General features: G+C 36.5%; 1 protein-coding gene across 1 annotated transcript in view; it reads left to right on the top strand.

The window, feature by feature from the left end:
- LOC150094892 (small subunit processome component 20 homolog) overlaps positions 1 to 20,717 on the top strand; it is a 468,852-nt gene that overhangs the window by 87,180 nt on the left and 360,955 nt on the right. The gene's annotated exons all lie outside the window — the stretch shown is intronic.

Genomic DNA, 20,717 nt, shown 5'->3' on the forward strand with positions numbered 1-20,717 from the left:
AATGTCCAATCATCACCTTCTCGTGGTGCACCCTGTTGGGTATCTACTTGGATACTGAACGGACGAGGATGGGCTGGCAATTTGGGATTTAGCCGACCAAATTGTATTCTTATTGGTTAAACCAAAATAAAAAATGATGGTACAACATGACAATATTTCATGCCGGCTGGGGCGTCGCCTGGTTAAACAAGGCCCCCGTTGTTTTCGCCAGAGAACCAGGGTGAACAGCGAAAAGTCAGCTTCTGGAACAAATCTGAAAAACACCCCAACTCAACATCACCAGAGTTAAAGATCAGTACTATCAACATATGAAGCCTGAATGCCAAAGAAATGGAGCTAGCGGAGGAATTAGATAAGTACCAGATCAACATAATAGGGGTGACTGGAACAAAAACAACTGAAACAAAAAAGACAAAAACTGGTGAGATCTTTCTGAGCAGTAAATACAAAATGTTATATTCAGGCAATGACAATCAAGGAAAAGAAAGAGTAGCCATAGTATTCAACACAAAATACAAGGCTAATTTTCTTGAATGACAGTCAGTCTCAAGTAGAGTAATGTGGGCAAATATGAGAATGGGGAACTGGACAATGAGACTTATTTGTGCCTGTGGTCCCACAGAAGGTTCTACTAAGGTAGAAGTGGAGGAATTTTTTAATGCTTTAGAGAGAGCAACTGACACAATGAAAAAGGAAAAGTTGGTCCTTGTTGGGGATCTAAATAGCAGAGTAGGAAATGATTGTGAGGCATACAGAAATATTTTGGGAAAATTTGGAGAAAAGAGGAAAGCTAATAATAATGGCAAATATCTGTTGGATTTTTGCTCAGGACATGGACTGGTTATTACTAACACCATGTTCCAGCATAAAAATGTGCACAAATTCACATGGAGAGAAGAGGCAAGGAATAAGAAAAGTCTCATTGACTATGCTATTGTTGATAGTGATGATTTCTCCCTGGTGCAGGACACCAGAGTGTACGGAGGATTTGAAATTGGAAGTTATCACTATTTAGTCTTGAGCAGGATGAAATTGAATATCATATTGAAAAGAATAACATGTAAGAAAGTTTTAAAGTGAATAAAAGTTGAGCAGCTCTCAGATGTGAACTGTAGACTAAAATAAACAAAGATTATTGAAGAAAAAATGAAAGATTTTGAGAACAGGAATCAAACCTTGGAGATTCAGTGGCAAACCTTGAAGAAACCCCTGATTGATTCAGCCAGAGAGGCATGTGGTGAAGTTGTCTGCAAGGATAGAAAAATTAGAACTTCATGGTGGACACAGGAAATTAAAGAGGCAGTGAAGGAAAAGAAGAAAGCATATCAAAAGTTCCTGGCAAATAAGTCAGCTTGTGCTCTTAGAGAATACAGAGACAAATGTAAGAAAGCGAAACACTGCGTAAAACTGGCTAAACAAATGTCATGGGAGGACTTTGGCAAGAACATAGAAAATAAATATCAAGAAAGTGGTAAGATATTCTAGAGGTTGTTGAAGAAGCTTAGGAATGGAAGAAAGAGTGATAATATGATAACTAATATTTAAGGAATTGACAGCGTATACTAGAAATATAGATTATTGAGTAGAGACTAGAAATATTGAGTCTCATTTGCTGTTATTAGTACTTGTGTGCACCTGTCTTAGTAGTAAGTTCCCAAGAACATGGCAACGTGACGTTCGCCGAAATATCGGAAAGTATAAATTAAAGTTTATTTAATCTATATTTCTAGTATACACTGTCAATTCCTTAAATATTAGTTATCATGTTTAACCAGCGTATAAGCCTCTCAACAAGAATAAGGAAGAAAGAGTGCTGTAAAAGGAGTTAGAGATGATAAAGGTGACATGAAAACGGGAGAAAAAGATATCCTTGAAGTATGGAGTAATTACTTTGAAAAACTGCTAAATGAAACAAGCAGTGATGACAGCACAGTGGTAAAAACACTGACCAGGCATGCAGTCAGGAATTCTTATCCATACTTGAAGTAGAAAAATCCATCAAAGGCTTGAAATGTGGAAAGGCAGGCAGCAGTAGATGATATTCGACCTGAAATGCTGAAGTATGGTGGTATAAGAGTCTTGTAGTGGCTGCACTGCATAGTTCAGAAAGCCTGGACAGAGGGACGAATTCCTGATGAGTCGAGTAGAACTCTCATAGTACCCATATATAAAAAGGGAAATAAAACTGAATGTGAGAATTACAGAGGTATTTCCCTACTGAGTGTTCCTGGTAAGATATATGCAAGTATACTTGAGAACTGGTTGAGAAGAATTGTGGAAGAAAAAGCTTGGTGAAGAACCAGCTGGATTCAGGCCAAATAGAGGGCTGTCAGGATCAGATCTTCACTTTATGACAAATAGTCGAGAAAGCATGGAAATATAACAAAGATCTGTATTTAAGTTTTGTCGATTTGGAAAAGGCATTACGCTACAGTTATATGGTGTCAATGTGGCATTATATCAAGTAATACTTAGTCTTTATTTGAGTTGTAAGTCAGCAGTTAGAATTGAAGGAAGTACAGGTTTAATGTGAAATCTGGTTTGAGATTAGGATGTACATTATCCCCTCTGTTATTCATTATCTATATGGATCACATTATTTAGGAAAGTGGTATTAAACATGATATCAAAATTGGAGATGTTAATGTCAGCTCTTTGCTTTATGCAGATGATGTTATACTTCTAAATAAATCTGCTACAAGTCTGCAAGATTCTCTGACTAAATTGAATAACTGTTGTAATAGACAAAGACAATGAAAATAGGCAGAATCATTGAAAATGTTAACTGTGTTGTGAATGGAGAATCTGTGGAACAAGTAAAACATTTCATTTACTTAGGCACGATTTTTAGTGAAGATGGTAAATTAAATATGGAAATAGACAACAGAATCAAGAAAGCTAGTATGGTAGGAAGTCAATTAAATAAATTCATATGGAATAAGAGAGAAATTAGTTGGAACACTAAATTAGCTGTATACAAGACAGTGTTGAAACCAGTTTTAACTTATGGATCTGAGAGCTGTGTCAGAAGTAAAACACTTAACCAAAGACTAGAGACCACAGATATGAGAGTCCTGAGAAAGATTAGAGGGTGAACAGATGGCATCAATGGTAATATCATATTAAAAACGAGGATATTAGGAAAGAACTTGACATTGTCAGCATCCAGGAATGCGTTAGCAGAGCTAATTCTTAGGTGGTATGGTCACTTAAACAGAATGGACGAGGAAAGATTAGCAAAACAAGTGTTCTCTGTCAGGTTGGCAGGAAAACGACCCAGAGGAAGACCAACATATAGGTGGATTGATACGGTAAAATGTGCTTTAGACGATAGAAATATAAGATCTGATAATGTTGTAGTCTTGACAAGTAACAGACTGATTTGGAGGAAAATTGTAGATAGGATGTTAGTAATGATGTAATTTTTTTCATGTAGTAGTATCATATCCTGTACACCCCTTGAGGGTACATGGCAGGAATTTGATGATGATGATTATAATTTAATGAGAAATATGGGCTTGTATACCTTTGCACAATAGTTTAATATGTGGTTAAATCGCAGGAAAACACACCCGAAATTCTTGATCAAGAGAAAGAAGTCACTCCTATTTCTTACATTTAATGTTCGCTAATGCAGAAAATTCCTACTAGTGCAAGTAGTTCATTGAAAGATGTAATAGTGTAGATAGGGCATCTTCTGATAATACTAAGGACTTTTTTTTTTTGCCAAATTAGTATGGTTAATTACATGAATGTCCAGCAAAGAAAACAGGTGTCCTGCATTCTAACAAAGTTTCAAAACCACTGATCCAGACATCTTGGATTACCTTATCTTCAATTTTCATGTCATCTTTATCATCTTTGATTCCTTTTACAGTACTTTTTCCTCATTTCTAAGCTTCTTCAATAGCCTCCAGAACATTTCGCCACTGTCCTGATATTAATTTTCCATGCTCTTACCGAAGTCTTCCCATAACTTTTGTTTAGCTGCTTTTACACATAGCTTAGCTTGCTTACATTTTTTTGCTGTATTCTTTTAGGGCATCTGTCGACTTATTTGCTAGGAACTTTTGATATGCTTCTTTTCCAAAACTGCTTTTTTAACTTTTCATGCCCACCATGATGTTCTTATTTTTCTATCCTTGCAGATAACTTCACCACAACCTCCCTAGCTGAATCAATCAGTGTCTTCTTCAGAGTTTACTAATGAGACTCCAAGGTTTGCTTTGTGTTTTCAAACTGCTTCAAATTTTCTTCAGTAATGTTTTTATTGTTGAGCTACAGTTTACCTGTAAAAGGAGCTCAACTTGAATTCTTTTTAAAACTTTCTTACATTTTTAAAAATTTTTTTATGTCGGGCCCATATACGAGAGGTTGGCTGTTCAACCTATAGTATGTTAGTACCGAATATGGGTAGTGGGTTGGGAAAGGAGAAACTTGTTTACATTTGATTTAAAAGCCTATATGTTGTATTCCTTTGGAAATATGTTGGTGGGGGAGGAACTATTCCACAATACTGCAGTAGCAGGGATGAAGGAGGAGGAAAAGAAACTTGTTCTGTGGGTTTCAAGGTGTACTGTGAAAGGATGTTGGACTGCAGCTGTACGTGTTCCAATAAGAACACTGTGTGGGAATTATTGATGCTGTTTCTGATGAACATTTCCCATGGAAATATTTATAGAATATACAAATCGCAGGGACCAAGCATCTATGTGAAAGTGACTGGGAGCAAGTTGGTGAGAGATGGGTCATTTATCAGTCTAATTGCTCTCATCTGTATTGAGTCAAGCATTTTGAGGGAGCTTTTAAGAGCCCCCCCCCCCCCCCCACTCTAAGTGTATTTGATAGCTGGGCAGATTTGTGATTTGTATAATGTTAACAGCTGTTTAGAGGTGAAGTAGCCTCCTGAGTGAAAGAGAAAACCTAGTTTTTTGGAAGCTGAGGATGCAATGGTTGTGATGTGTTTATGCCAGGAGAGGCTTGATGTCAGGGTAATTCCAAGAAGAAAAATCTCATCTTGTCTTTGAATTTGAGTGTTATCAAAAACATTGCTGGGGAAAAGGTTCTTTTTTGTGAGAAATAAGACAGAACTGGGTTTTACTAATGTTGAAGTTGACAAGGTTATCTGAGCCCCATTGGAGGATGGCTTGGAGGTCAGAATTAAGGGCTGTGGTGGTTGATGTTCTGTGGGTTGAACATACTATTGTATGTTCAACCCACATTGAAAACACCATACTATTGTTTTCAATGTGATATCCATTTTTTTCTGCTTAGTACTATGTAATGATCATTTTCAATTTCAAATTCTGTGTATCCTCTTATATCCTGAATGAGCATGATGATATTACTATCAACAATGAAGTTTTTCTTATTTCTCCTGTCTTCTCTCCATGTGAACATGTTTACATCTTTATGTTGAAACATGGTTAATAATGACTAGTCCATGTCCTGAGAAGAAGTCCAGTAAATACCATCATTATTAGCCTTGCCCTTTTCTTCAAATGTTCCTAAAATGTTCGTATATGCCTGGTGGGATTCATATCCTACTCTACTGTTCAGGTCTTCAACAAAGACTACTTTTTCCATTTTCTTTATGTCGGCTGCCTGTTTTAATGACTCAGAAAATTCCTCCACTTCTTCCTTAGAAGAACCTTTTGTGGAGTCACAGGCAAATAAGCTTCATTGTCTGTTGTTTCTCCATTTTGAAGTTTCCCCACACAACTCTACTGAAAACTGCCCTCTGATCAAGAAGTTTATCTTAATAAACTTAATGTTTATTAAGATGTTATTGCTACTCCTTTCTTTCCTTGATTATTGTTGCCCAAATATAACAACCTACATTGTCTTTACTTTTGACTTCTCCAAGCGACTTTTTTTTTGGATGCCCCTCTTCTGGTGGTCTCTACTCAGCACTCTGTTTTGGGCTCATACTCAAAACACCACGTTTCATCACCAGTAACAATTGTTTCATGGAAATTTGAGTCCTTACAAGTAGTTTAATGAGGTCCTTGCAGTGTTCAATTCGATACGTTTTTTGGTTGTCGGTCAACTTGTGGGGAAAAAATCATGAATTCAATTTACAAAGGTCAAAATGTTGTGCACAGTTGATTTTGGAATCCCCAATTCATCTTCAATCAATCTCGCGGATGATTTTGGGTTTTCTTTGATGAAATCACACACTTTTTGGATGGGCCGGCTTTTTGCCATCCTCAAGTTTATCACGACCACTTTGAAATTGCTTAAACCACTCGGAAACTTGAGTATGGGATAAGCATTCGTCGCCGTATGCTTTTTGAAGCATTTGATGCATTTTGGTAAAACTTTTACCAAGTTTAACACAAAAGTCAATCGCAGCTCTCTGTTTGAAACTCATTTTCCGACCATTCATCAAAACACAATGTCACTCTTGGCACACTATAACTCAGCTTCTAATGAAACAAATGTCATAAACAGTTGACACAACACTAATGAAGGTTGTAGCTTTTGACAACAAAAAGATACAACAGGTGGCACCGTTAGTTTCTTTTATTTTCGAAAAGTTTGGTTTTTTCTTTTTGGGCAGAGGGTGTATATGAATGAATGAGGATGGGCTGACATCTGGGATTTAGCTTCCCAATTGCATCCTGAATTCTGGAATTTCATATAGGCTGGGGAGTTGCCAAGTTAAACAAGGGCCCCTTACTGTTTTCATCAGGAAACCAGAGCAAACAGTGAAAAAGTCACCTGCCAGAGTAAACTCCACAAAGTCCAAATCAGTGTCAGCAGAATTAAAGATTGGCACCTTAATTGTAATAGGCATCCATGAAAAAGAAGTGGAACTGTTGAATTTCAGAAGTACCAAGTTGGCATAACTGGTGTTACTGACTCAAAAAAACAAAAACAGGTTAGGCATTTCTAAATAACAAATATAAGCTGTTATAGTCAGGCATTGATGATCAGGGAAGAGAAGGAGTAGGTATAATATTCACCACTAAAAACGAGGACAATTTTCTTGAATGCCAGGCAGTATCAAGCAGCACGATGTGGACAAGCGTCAAAATTTGGAATCAGACAGTGAGATATGTGGTCCACATATTGTCCTAAATGATTCCAATTAAGGAAGAAATTGAGGAATTTTTGAGTCATTAGAAAAGGCAGATGACACAAAGAAAAGGAAAGGTTGGTTCTTGTTGGAGATCAAAACAGCGTATAAAATGAATACCAGACATATAGAAATGTTTTGAGAAAATATGAAGAAAAGAGCAAAGCTTAGAATAATATTAAGTATTTATTTGCTAGTCTGTTCAGGTCATGGACTAGTCATTACTGATACCATGTTCCAACATAAAGATGTATGCAAACTCACATGGAGAAATGGGAGAGGGGAGTCTCATTGACCATGTTATTATTGATAGCAATATTTTCACTCCAATAGAGAACATGGGAATGCAGAGATTTGAAATAGGAAGTGATCACCATAAAGCTTATGTAGAAATATGTTTGTTTGTGGAAATGACATTTGTATCTATGGTGCTATGTCGCCTAAAGAAAGGCTGTTCTAAGTTTATTTAAATTAAGGGGGATATTAAATCCCACATTGTTTTAAAACCGAATAAGAAACTCAAAGATTGGAATCAGAGAGTTTCATGCCGAATATAGTAAACTATAAAAGTATCGGCGATTACTAGCATGAGCTAATGCAAGTAGTCCTAGTACATAGTACAATACCGGGCAACTCATATCAAAGGTGGTAAAGTTCTGATCGCTATTCTTGGTATTTTCCATAATGTAAAAACACATTTCCTAGGAAATGTATGCTGTTATTTCATTATGGTGGGAGATCACTACCCAGACCGGTTTCAGCCTTTTTTGAGGTTTCGTCAGTGAGTAGCTAGACCAAATTAATACCAAAGGGTATAGCAAAAGGAACTTATATACTCTGCTATACGAGTTGTCAAACAGGTGCATCCATTAAGTTACTTAAATATAAAGAGCCAGCCAATAGGCTTCATTTCGGCGATATAAACATTATTTAAATTAAGGGGATATTAAATCCCACATTGAAACCGGTCTGGGTAGTGACTTCCCACCATAATATAATAACAACATACATTTCCTAGGAAATGTGTTTTTACATTATGGAAAATACCAAGAATAGCGATCAGAACTTTACCACCTTTGATACGAGTTGCCCGGTATTGTACTATGTACTAGGACTACTTGCATTAGCTCACGCTAGTAATCGCCGATACTTTTATAGTTTACTATATTCGGCATGAAACTTTCTGATTCTAATCTTTGAGTTTCTTATTCGGTTTTAAAACAATGTGGGATTTAATATCCCCTTAATTTAAATAATGTTTATATCACCGAAATGAAGCCTATTGGCTCTTTATATTTAAGTAAACGTTCCAAGTTTGATTCTAGTTGTCAATTACAGTAACTTTTTTTTTCTTGACCTTTTTTTATTGGTCCCCTGAGTTAGTTGATCTCTGGCATGGGCAAGTAGGGTTTTTCCTCTCCCAGAAATTCAGGTTTTTCATTCCATAAACTCAAGAAAATTGACTGTTGAACTCAATACACCAGACAATAATATGTAGTGTTAGTGAACATGAGATGGTAGCAGTTTTGGGCATTGCTTTCCTCTTCAGGTGCCAATTAAAATCACTGATAATCATCTTGAGCCACCTTACTGTGGTTGTCTAAAGCTGGAGATTAGCTGCCAACTAGTTTTCAAAAGTTAGTTAGGACTTAAGAGCCTTGCCTTCTCTCTTTAGATAATAAAAGGCATTAGCAGAGCAGGGTATCACCATTTATTTTTGAGCAGGATAAACTTGAATATCATGTGAAAAGGAAAGTAAGAAAGTTTTTAAAAAAAGAATCAGATGTTGGAGGTTCATTGATTAAGACAGGGAAGCATGAAGTGAAGTTATCTGTAAAGACAGAAAAATCAAACTTTCATAGTGTACTCAGGAAGTCAATGAAAATAAGAAAGCATATTGAAAGTTCCTGGCAAGTAAGTCAGCATGTGCTCTGAGAGAATTCAGAGCAAATGTAACAAAACAAAGTAATTTGTAATAGTAGCTAAACAGAGTCCATGGGAAGACTTGTTTACTGCTATTACAGTTGTTCTTGGCTATTGAAAATCTTAGAAATGGAGAAGTAAGTACTGTGAAAGGAATTAGATATAATAAAGATTTTTTGGAGTAATTACTTTGAAACATTGCTAAATGAAAGTGACACCACTTTTAAATAAATTATAATACCAGTGACAACCAAGCAGTGACACCACTTTTAAATAAATTATAATACCAGAATTAACTCACGTAAAATATTATTTATTAGTATAATTTTCTCCTGAGTATCAAAGGCATCTTCAGTACAAAGCTAATAGAACAATAATCAACAATTCCAAAAGGCACCACCTATGTGGCTAATGTAAGATAACTAAAAAAAGGTCATTAAATTTCCTAGGTTTTTATATGGTGTTATATTCTACATGTTAGTTAAATTCACTTATGAATTAAACTAAAGTGAAGTTAAAATCATATAACGACTAAAATTGGTCAACTTATTTTCATCATCATCATCATCAAATTCCTGCCATGTACCCTCAAGGGGTGTACAGGATATGACAGTACTACATGAAAAAATTACATCATTACTAACTTCCTATCTACAATTTTCCTCCAAATCAATCTGTTACTTGTCAAGACTCCAACATTATCAGATCTTATATTTCTATCGTCTAAGGCACTTTGTACCGTATCAATCCACCTATATCTTGGTCTTCCTCTGGGTCGTTTTCCTGCCAACCTGGCAGAGAACACTTGTTTTGCTAATCTTTCCTCTCCCATTCTATTTAAGTGACCATACCATCTGAGATTAGCTCTGCTAACGCATTCCTGGATGCTGACAATGTCAAGTTCTTTCCTAATATCCTCATTTTTAATATGATATTGCCATTGATGCCATCTGTTCACACCTCTAATCTTTCTCAGGACTCTCATATCTCCGGTCTCTAGTCTTTGGTCAAGTGTTTTACTTCTGACCCAGCTCTCAGATCCATAAGTTAAAATTGGTTTGAACACAGTCTTGTATACAGCTAATTTAGTGTTCCGACTAATTTCTTTCTTATTCCATATGAATTTATTCAGTTGACTTCCCACGATACCAGCTTTGCTGATTCTGTTGTCTATTTCTATATTTAGTTTACCATCTTCAGTAAAAATTGTGCCTAAGTAGCTGAAAGGTTTTACTTGTTCCACAGGTTCTCCATTCACAACACAGTTGACATTTTCAATGATTCTGCCTATTTTCATTGTCTTTGTCTTTTTATTGCTGACCTTCATACCATATCTATTACAACGGCTATTCAATTTAGTCAGAGAATCTTGCAGACTTGTAGCGGATTTATTTAGAAGTATAACATCATCCGCATAAAGCAAAGAGCTGACATTAACATCTCCAATTTTGATATCAGGTTTAATACCACATTCCTTCATAATGTGATCCATATAGATAATTAATAACAGAGGGGATAATGTACATCCTTGTCTCACACCAGATTTAACATTAAACCATCTTCCTGTACTTCCTTCAATTCTAACTGCTGACTTACAACTCAAATAAAGACTAAGTATTGCTTGATATAATGCCCCATTGACACCATATAACTGCAGCGTATTGAATAGCTTCTCTCTTGGCACCTTGTCATACGCCTTTTCCAAATCGACAAAACTTAAATACAGATCTTTGTTATATTCCCATGCTTTCTCGACTATTTGTCGTAGAGTGAAGATCTGATCCTGACAGCCTCTATTTGGCCTGAATCCAGCTTGTTCTTCACCAAGCCTTTCTTCCACAATTCTTCTCAACCGTTTCTCAAGTATACTTGCATAGATCTTGCCAGGAACACTCAGTAGGGAAATACCTCTGTAATTCTCACATTCAGTTTTATTTCCCTTTTTATATATGGGTACTATGAGAGCTCTACTCCAATCATCGGGAATTCGTCCCTCTGTCCAGGCTTTCTGAACTATGCAGTGCAGCCACTGTAAGACTCTTATACCACCATACTTCAGCATTTCTAGTCGAACATCATCTACTCCTGCTGCCTTTCCACATTTCAAGCCTTTGATGGCTTTTTCTACTTCAAGTATGGATATGTATTCCTGACTGCATGCCTGGTCAGTGTTTTTTATCACTGTGCTGTCATCACTGATTGTTTCATTTAGCAGTTTTTCAAAGTAATTACTCCATACTTCAAGGATATCTTTTTCTCCTGTTTTCATTTCACCTTTATCATCTCTAATTCCTTTTACAGCACTCTTTCCTCCATTCCTAAGCTTCTTCAACAACCTCCAGAATATTTTGCCACCTTCTTGATATTTATTTTCTATATTCTTGCCAAAGTCCTCCCATGACTTTTGTTTAGCTAGTTTTACACACTGTTTAGCTTTCTTACATTTGTCTCTGTATTCTGTAAGAGTAAAAGCTGACTTATTTGCCAGGAACTTTTGATATGCTTTCTTCTTTTCCTTCACTGCCTCTTTAACTTCCTGTGTCCACCAGGGAGTTCTGATTTTTTTATCTTTGCACACAACCTCACCACATGCCTCTCTGGCAGAATCAATCAATGTTTCCTTCAGAGTTTGCCACTGAATCTCCAAGGTTTGATTCCTGTTCTCAAACTCTTTCATTTTCTTTTCAATAATATTTCTGTATTTTAGTCTACAGTTTACATCTGAGAGCTGCTCAACTTTTATTCGCTTTAAAACTTTCTTACATGTTATTCTTTTCAATATGAAATTCAATTTTATCCTGCTCAAGACTAAATAGTGATCACTTCCAATTTCAAATCCTCTGTACACTCTGGTGTCCTGCACCAGGGAGAAAACATCACTATCAACAATAACATAGTCAATGAGACTTTTCTTATTCCTTGCCTCTTCTCTCCATGTGAATTTATGCACATTTTTATGTTGGAACATGGTGTTAGTAATAACTAGTCCATGTCCTGAGCAGAAATCCAACAGATATTTGCCATTATTATTAGCTTTGCTCTTTTCTCCAAATTTTCCCAAAATATTTTTGTATGTCTCACAATCATTTCCTACTCTGCTATTTAGATCCCCAACAAGGACCAACTTTTCCTTTTTCATTGTGTCAGTTGCTTTTTCTAAAGCGTCAAAAAATTCCTCCACTTCTACCTTAGTAGAACCTTCTGTGGGACCATAGGCACAAATAAGTCTCATTGTCCAGTTCCCCATTCTCATATTTGCCCACATTACTCTACTTGAGACTGACTGCCATTCAAGAAGATTAGCCTCGTATTTTGTGTTGAATACTATGGCTACACCTTCTTTTCCTTGATCGTCATTGCCTGAATATAACATTTTGTATTTATTGCTCAGAAAGATCTCACCAGTTTTGGTATTTTTTGTTTCATTCACCCCTATTATGTCGATCTGGTACTTATCTAATTCCTCTGCTAGCTCCATTTCTTTGCCATTCAGGCTTCTTACGTTGATAGTACCGATCTTTAACTCTGGTGATGTTGAGTTGGGGTTTGTTTTCAGATTTGTTCCAGTAGCTGACTTTTCGCTGTTCGCCCTGGTTCCCTGGCGAAAACAACGGGGGCCTTGTTTAACCAGGCGACGCCCCAGCCGGCATGAAATATTGTCATGTTGTACCATCATTTTTTATTTTGGTTTAACCAATAAAAATACAATTTGGTCGGCTAAATCCCAAATTGCCAGCCCATCCTCGTCCGTTCAGTATCAAAGTAGATACCCAACAGGGTGCACCACGAGAAGGTGAGGATTGGACATTAGGTCAGAAGCCCTGGTCGGTTCTCCGCATTCCTTTAAAGGCTATGTGGAGGTCTTCTCTCAGTTATACAGCTTTGACCCTTAAGCACCCAACTTATTTTTGAACTTGTTATTTAGATACTAGAAGTACAGTATAAGAATTTAAAGGGGAAATTAGTTTTGATCTTAGTAAATTCACTTTGTCTAGAAATTTTTGGTGTTAGTTAACTAAAAATAATTAAATAATTATTTATTATTATTATTATTATTATCATGGGTAACTCCAGGGAGTCCTTAGACTCATCGAGGGAGGCCCCAAATCATGTTCATCACAGTTATTCGACATTCACACAGTATCTATCATACCTCGCCTTAAACTCCTTCACTGTCACAGCACCCACCACAGACTCTGGCAGCCCATTCCACTCATTCACCACTCTAAAAGTAAAGAACCCAGCTCTAACATCCTTACTAACCACACTCTTGCCGAGCTTCCATGGATGTCCCCTAGTCCTCCTACAACCAGCCCTGTTCTCAAAAATATCTTCTGAATTAATTTTATAGAAACCCTTCAGTAATTTGAATGTCTCAATCATATCTCACCTTCTCCACCTATCAACCAATTTTTGCAACCCACAAAGCCTCAACCTGTTCTCATAAGGTTCATTCCACAGACCTGCTATCATCTTGGTCACTCGCCTCTGGATCCTCTCAACCTCCTTCCCATCAAGAAGAAACCTAGGTGACCAAATCTGGGCTCTGTATCAAGGCTCGATACAGAGGAACAATAACATGCTTGTTTCTGCTCGTCAAAGTAATTTGATGAGCTGATTTGGCCACTTTTGCAATGTGCCCCCTAAACTTCAACTCCTTATCCACCAACGCTCCTAAATCTCTTGCCTCATCAATTTCCTGGAGTACAGTTCCACCAATGTAGTAAACTGCTGCTAATCTTTTCATCCCAAAATGTATAACCTTACATTTTGCCACATTAAATTGACATCCATTCTCCTTAGCCCAGACCTCCAATCTATCCAAATCGTTCTGCAAAATTTTGACATCATCTGCATTCACTATTGCCCTACCCAACTTTGCATCATCCACAAACAAATGAACTGTTCCTCTCAGATCCTTTCCTATATCATTAATGAACAAATTAAACAGCAGTTGTCCAAGAACAGATCCTTATGGCACACCACTAGTCACAGGCTGTCTTTTGGACTCTACTCCTGAATAAACCTCTCTCTGATATCTCTCCGTCAACCACCCTCCTATCCATCTCACCAACCCTATATTCATCCCCATATGTTGCATTTTACTGATTAGAATTCCATGTGGTATCCTGTCAAAGGCCTTAGCAAGGTCCAATAGAATCACTGTAAACCCATTACCCTTATCCAGTTCAGCTGTCACTGCGTTATAATACCTGAGCAAGTTACTGAGGCATGACCGATCCTTCACAAAACCATGCTGTCCCCGATACAGTATCCCATTTTCGTCTATCCAATCTTGTATTTTCCTCTTGACTATTTTCTCCAAGACCATAATGATTCCTGTTATGCTGATTGGCCGGTAAATTTCAACTGCAGCCTTGGAACCACCTTTATGCGGCGGAACTATTTTCCCCTCTTTCCACCCCCTTGGGACTAACCCAGGCTCGAGGTTCAAATTAAACAAAATGGTTAAGGGCACTGACAATTCTTTAGCCGCTTCACGTAAGACACGAGCTGGTATACTATCCAATCCCACAGATGTATTGACATTGAGGTTCTGTAATAGACTATTTACCTCTACTTCATTCATCACAATTCCAGTATAAGCTGTTGGTTCTTCCATTCCTGCAATGTCACCACCTGGATGATATACTCTTGCAAAGTGCTTGCTCAGTAATTCCACTATATTGACTGATTTAGTTACCTCCCTACCCTCAGCATTTTTTAAAATCATTCTGCCATGAGCATTTTTCCTTTTACTTGCAACATATTGAAAAAACTGTTTGGGATTCTCTTTAGCCTGCATAGCCAATTTTCTTTCATAATCCGCTCGTGCTTTTCTTACCACCCTTGTTACCTTTCTGGCCTGAGCTTTATACTTTTCCTGCACCTGCTGGTCACCTTTCTCCTTAAATTACCCCCACAATTGTTTTTTTTTTTTTTTTTTTTTTTTTTTTTTTTTTTTTCAGCTCAAGCTTAATAGTGTTATTCATCCATTTAACCCCTACTTGATTTATTATTCGGGCTCTTGGTATACTGTTAACCATTGCCTCCTGCAAACACTTCTTAACCACCTCCCGTGCACTATCTACATCCAGCCCTTTGCAGTTTTACATGCCATGGCACTGAGCTAAGCACACTCCTAAGCTTGTCATACTTACCAGCCCTGTAATTCCACATGTACCTTGTCTTAATTGTAAATTCCACTCCTTTAGTCACCTCCCAAGTCATGATCTTATGATCACTTTCACCAATTGGTGGCAACATGGTCATGTTTGTTACCACATTCTCAGATGCGATTACTAGGTCAAGCACTCTCTGCCCCTAGTATTTTTCATTATATGCTGTCGCAGATAGTTGTCCCTTAATAAGCACATAAAATCCAATTCCTTCCTCCTGCGTGCCCTCCCCTTCTTCCAGTCAATGTTACCATAATTGAAATCACCCATAATAATTATCCTGCTTCTGCTCATTTCTTCTATTTGCCTATGCATACTATCCCCACCATCTATTCCATCACCTGGTCTATAGCAGCACCCAATTGTATATTTTGTTCTGCTAGCCTCTATTTCACACCAAATAGCCTCAAATGTGCTCTTTTCTGTATCCTGCAGTTCAACTTCTATACTCCTTGGCTGCAACTCATCAGCTATCATCAATAACACTCCCCCCCCCCCCTTTTTTTTTTTTTTTTATTCTCCCTGTCACTCCTGAACACACTATACCCGTCACATTCAAGCTTTATCATCTTCTGTCAGTCATGTTTCACTAATTCCAACAACCTGTGGCCTGGAAGTGCCAACCAAGGCCAAAAACTCCTCCTCCTTGTTCCTAATACTCCTAGCATTAGTGTACATGAATTGCAGAAGCCCATTAGTTCGATCCCTACTTTGATGCCTTATACTAATGGGCTTATATGATTTGTTGTCCTTAGTAGTCGCTCGGGCATATTATACTCATTCATACACTCAACTGCCTCCCTAAAGTCTGCATATCTATTCCCCCCCCCTTAATAAATCTAGTTTCCCTGAGTCTGTACATTCACTTCCACTTCATTCATCAACACGTTTTCAAGCCTCCGTACACCAAATTCATTCAAATGTAAACCATCCATCTTATATAAATCCTTTTACCCATCGAACTCACTCCACACATCCACAAATTCCACACCACTATCCATTCATAACCCACGCATAAAGTCATTGGCAATTATGGCCCTCCTTCTAAACACTTCACTGTCATACCGTGGCAAAATACTCACCATTCTAACTCTCTCACTCTTCTCTTTTGCTACCTCAAGTAATTTCCTCACATCCTCTATCATTTCCATTTTGTCTTCTTTCAAATCATTTGTTCCTGCCACGACTATCATTTCTCTCACCCTCTGTTTTTGTGCTCTAATAGACTCGCTGACATCCTTTAGTTCGCACCCAATTGGTACGATTTCGTTAAACTCTCAACTATCGCACCTCTTAATAACGAATCTCTGTGCAGCACTCGCTCCTTCATTTTATTTACGTTTACGAACATTCTCTTATTTTTCGTATCAGACTTTCGGCGTTTATTAGTCGGTACGTTCGGTACACATTTTTGCATACGCCCCAGTTGTCGCTTTGCTCTATGTATCGCTCCGCTCAACCGTGCGATTTCACTACTTGCATCTATCTCACCATTTTCATTATCATTTAAATCATCCATTCGTTCTGCATTTCTACCTTCATTTACACTTTCAATGTCGCTCTCACACCTATCTGGTACTACCCCACAATTTCTTATCACATCACTATTTTCTATATTCTGACTTTCTTTAACGATTTCACTCTCGCCACCCGAAACACGCTTTAGATCCTCATTCTCCTTACACTTTCTGCACATATTTACTCCACTATCACCATCTAACCAGACTCCAACCGCTCTTTGCAAAGCATACATCTCACAGATAGCACATTGCATAAACTCTTTTATATCAAAATTCTTAAACAAACAAGGTGACCTGGCCGCCATTTTTTTTTTAATCGGTGCCATGTGGACGCTATCTTATCTTAAAAATAATAATTAAAATAACACAGAAAACACACAATAATCGCACAACACACCAAGATACGAAAAGCAAACAATACTACATAAAATTCTAGTAAAATTGCCAATGATAACATAAAATACTACTGATCTTTTCAGGAGCTCTTGACATGCCGACGATCATATCAGTGTGACACCTACTGACCCCATATACATAATATATATATAGAATTAAAAAAAGTTAGTGAAGATTAGCTGATTTAAAAATAGCATCTTTCACAAAAGGGATAGATGTAGACCATCGGATCTGTTTAAGTTAGGAGAGTGAAGTAAAGTTCCACATGTTTCTTTATAAAGCTGTTCCATGAGGAACCGACTTTTGTCTTGTTCCATTGAACTCTATGTCTAGTGTTGATGGCATACTCTGCAAGTCCACACTGTTCAGGTTCAAGGTATTGAATATAAGACTTGTGTTCTTCTAGCTGAAAAAAAGTAGATCTTCCTGTTTGTCTGAAATAAGATAACCCACAAGAGCAAGGAATCTGGTAGACACCTAGATAATTGAGATGTGGAAGCTTGTCCTTTGGAGAAGTGAGAAAGGTGGAGATTTTTCTGATGGGGCAAAAGGCAACAAAAATATTTAGCGGTTTTAAAACTTTTGCTATGAGTTCGCTAATGCCTTGCATATAAGGGATAGGAATACGAATTATTTCTTCTGTATTTGAAGAGGTAGAGATACCAAAACTGCTCAGAGCTCTTTTGATGAAAGAATTCTTATAACCATTAGATAAAAAAAGTGATAATAATATGTTGCAATTCTGTCTGTAATAGTTCATCTGAAGAACATGAGGAGCGGGCCCAATGAACCTGTGTTTTAATAGTTCCAGTCTTTTGACTGGGATGGTGATGAGATTCAGCATGGATATAATGGCCTGTATGAGTCTTCTTATTAAAAACTGAGAAATGCAGATTACAATGTACAAGAGTGCATATTATATTCACTGTTAATCATCTATATGAATCACATTATGAAGGAGAGTGGCATTAGGCCTGATATTAAAATTGCATATATTCAACTAATTTCTTTTATTTTTATAGATGATTTTACAGTACAAGTCTGTAGAACTTGTACTGTAAAATGAAATTTAGTAACTGCTGTAATAAAGTTCGCCTTGATAATCAGGAATAAAAAGACAGTGCTATGAAAATAGGCAAGAACATTGAAAACTTCAATGTGTAAAATGTTTCATGTTGAGTATTTATTATCCTTTTTTTCAACCAGAAATATGCAATTGTACAATTTTAGTTAAAACTTTAACTTATTCTTCTTTCCCCACCTCTTTATTTTTTCTTTGTTTTGCTATAGATAATTTTTTTTTTCATCCATATCTTCACACTCGATTTACGATATGAATTTGATTTATCTTCCTTCATCAGTAGGCAGTTCAATCTCCAGTGGTAGCCAATCAGAGACAGCTGGTCCAAGGCTATCACTAATTTAAGTGGCATGCAGTGAAGAAATGGCCATCTCATGATCTCTAACCCTAACACAATATTTTTAATGAAACAATGTTGGTTCTATGGTCAATTTGCTTGAGTTTATGGGATGAAAAACCCAAGTTTCCAGCAGAAAAAAAAACCTGCTTGACCATGCCAGAGATCAACTAATTCGAGAACCCACTCGAAAAAAAGGCTTATAAAAAGTTCCTCTAGTTCACGACTAGAATCGAATTCACGATGCTCTTTCTTTTGGTGGTCTAGCGCTGAGGAGTTTTATTCTATAAGACATGGCAACTTCCTTTCACATCTGTTGTATCATCACTGTATTATATGTTGCTGTTGTTGATACCTTCTTTGGCTCATTTAGTATCAACCTTTTGTTGGAAAGACTTGGATTCAAATCTTATCTAGGATGTTAAGTGCCTTTATATGGGCTTTTCAACTAAAGGTGAATTAACAATTCTCATACAGAGGTGCAAGTGTTTTCCATCCCATAAAACAGATTAACCAGCCAGGACTTCACAAACAATTAACACACATAATACACTTTCTTTTAAGGTTACGGTGATCAGCATTCATATTTACGAATTTAAGGACACAAAACCATTATAGCAAAAAAAAAAAAAATTTTTTTTTTTTTTTTTTTTTTTGTTAAAACATTCAATAGCAACGTGAACTGTATAAGTCCGGAAGATTTTTTTTTTTTTTTTTTTTTTTTTTTTTTTTTTTTTTTTTTTACATTCAATAGCAACCTGAACTGTCCAGAAAGAAAATCTTAATATAGCAACATGAACTGTGTCCAAGTCCTGAAGAAAAACTTAAAGCTTAGTACTGGAGGACTTTAGGAGGTGTTTTATTTTTTTTTTACCACTAGAGGTTAGGCTAAGTAAAAGATCAATTAACAGCATCGATTCAATTTACCTTTGTAGAGTGCAAGAGCATGTAGCTTGTTTTCATATACACATGTATTTTTCTGATGATGATCTCAATACAGGGGTCGAAGTGTCAATTGTTATTTTATTAATAATAAGTAAAATAATCATTTCAACATGTGTTTTGTATCCCTAAATTCATAAATATGAAGAGATAATACACTAGCCTAATAGTTTTTATTTGCTTTGACAGTAAGTTCAAATAATTAATAGCCAGTAGCTGCTGTTCTGTGTAGATAAATTTTAATAAAATATGCATTAATCAATAGCATAGATTATGAAATCATATGCTGTCATTCAGGTTTTAAGCTTTTTGCTGTTTTCAGTACTGATCTTAAAATTGGATCTTTGGGCCTGGAGGTTTCAGTAACATAATTCATCTGCTAGCTTTACTTCTTTTCCTTGATACCTGTCTTTAATGCTGCTGGGTTTAGGGTTGTTTCAGTAGTCAACTTTTCGCTCTTCACCACCTTAATTTCCTTAAGAAAAACTGTACTTGTGTTTGTTTTTCCAAGTTCCATCCAGTATAGATGCTTAGGTTATACATTGTAATGTACATATAGTTTTAAGGCAGTATAGAATATAGTTTGTTTAGCATCCAAATGGATACCTTGTAACTACAGAACAGCTACAGAAAAATCACATATTTGATCAGAAGCCCTAGTTTACTCTCCACATATCTAATCTGTTGTATGGAGGTCTCCTGGTTATTTAGTTTCCGTCTGAAACTAAATTACTGATATAGCAATAGTGTGAAATTAGGCAAAAAAGAGTCCTGTAGAACCGTCAAGAGTTTTGGCTGTATAAACTGATTCAGTGAGGATGGTAAATTAAATTTGAAAATAGAAGTTACAGTCAAAATGGCCTTGCCTACTGGTTATAAGGGATTAAAAGTGTTAGCTGATTTTTTTAAAAATTGTATTTATTTATTTATATTTATAATTAAATGATTAACACTGGTAAGATGGGATGCTGGTTGTAATATTGAACAACGATCAACCATAACACAAGCTGTGTATAGTAGATATAGTATTCAAACTAGTTTTAACATTTTGGTTTTAGAGTTAGTTGATCAAAAATAAGTTCAGAACAATTAGATTTATTACTGGCAGAATCATACTAAAAGTGATGAAATCAGAAGAGAATATGACATTTTTACTATTCAAAAATCTGTTAACTTAGAATCTTATACGGTATCTTCCCTTTTAAAGGAAGCAAAATTTTAATAAACATATTTGAAATGAAAAGGGTAGGGAATAAAA

The sequence above is a fragment of the Typopeltis vanoorti genome, chromosome 21, assembly GCF_054136105.1.
Source record: "Typopeltis vanoorti isolate ZY-2024b chromosome 21, IOZ_Tvanoo_1.0, whole genome shotgun sequence".
NCBI lineage: Eukaryota > Metazoa > Arthropoda > Arachnida > Uropygi > Thelyphonidae > Typopeltis > Typopeltis vanoorti.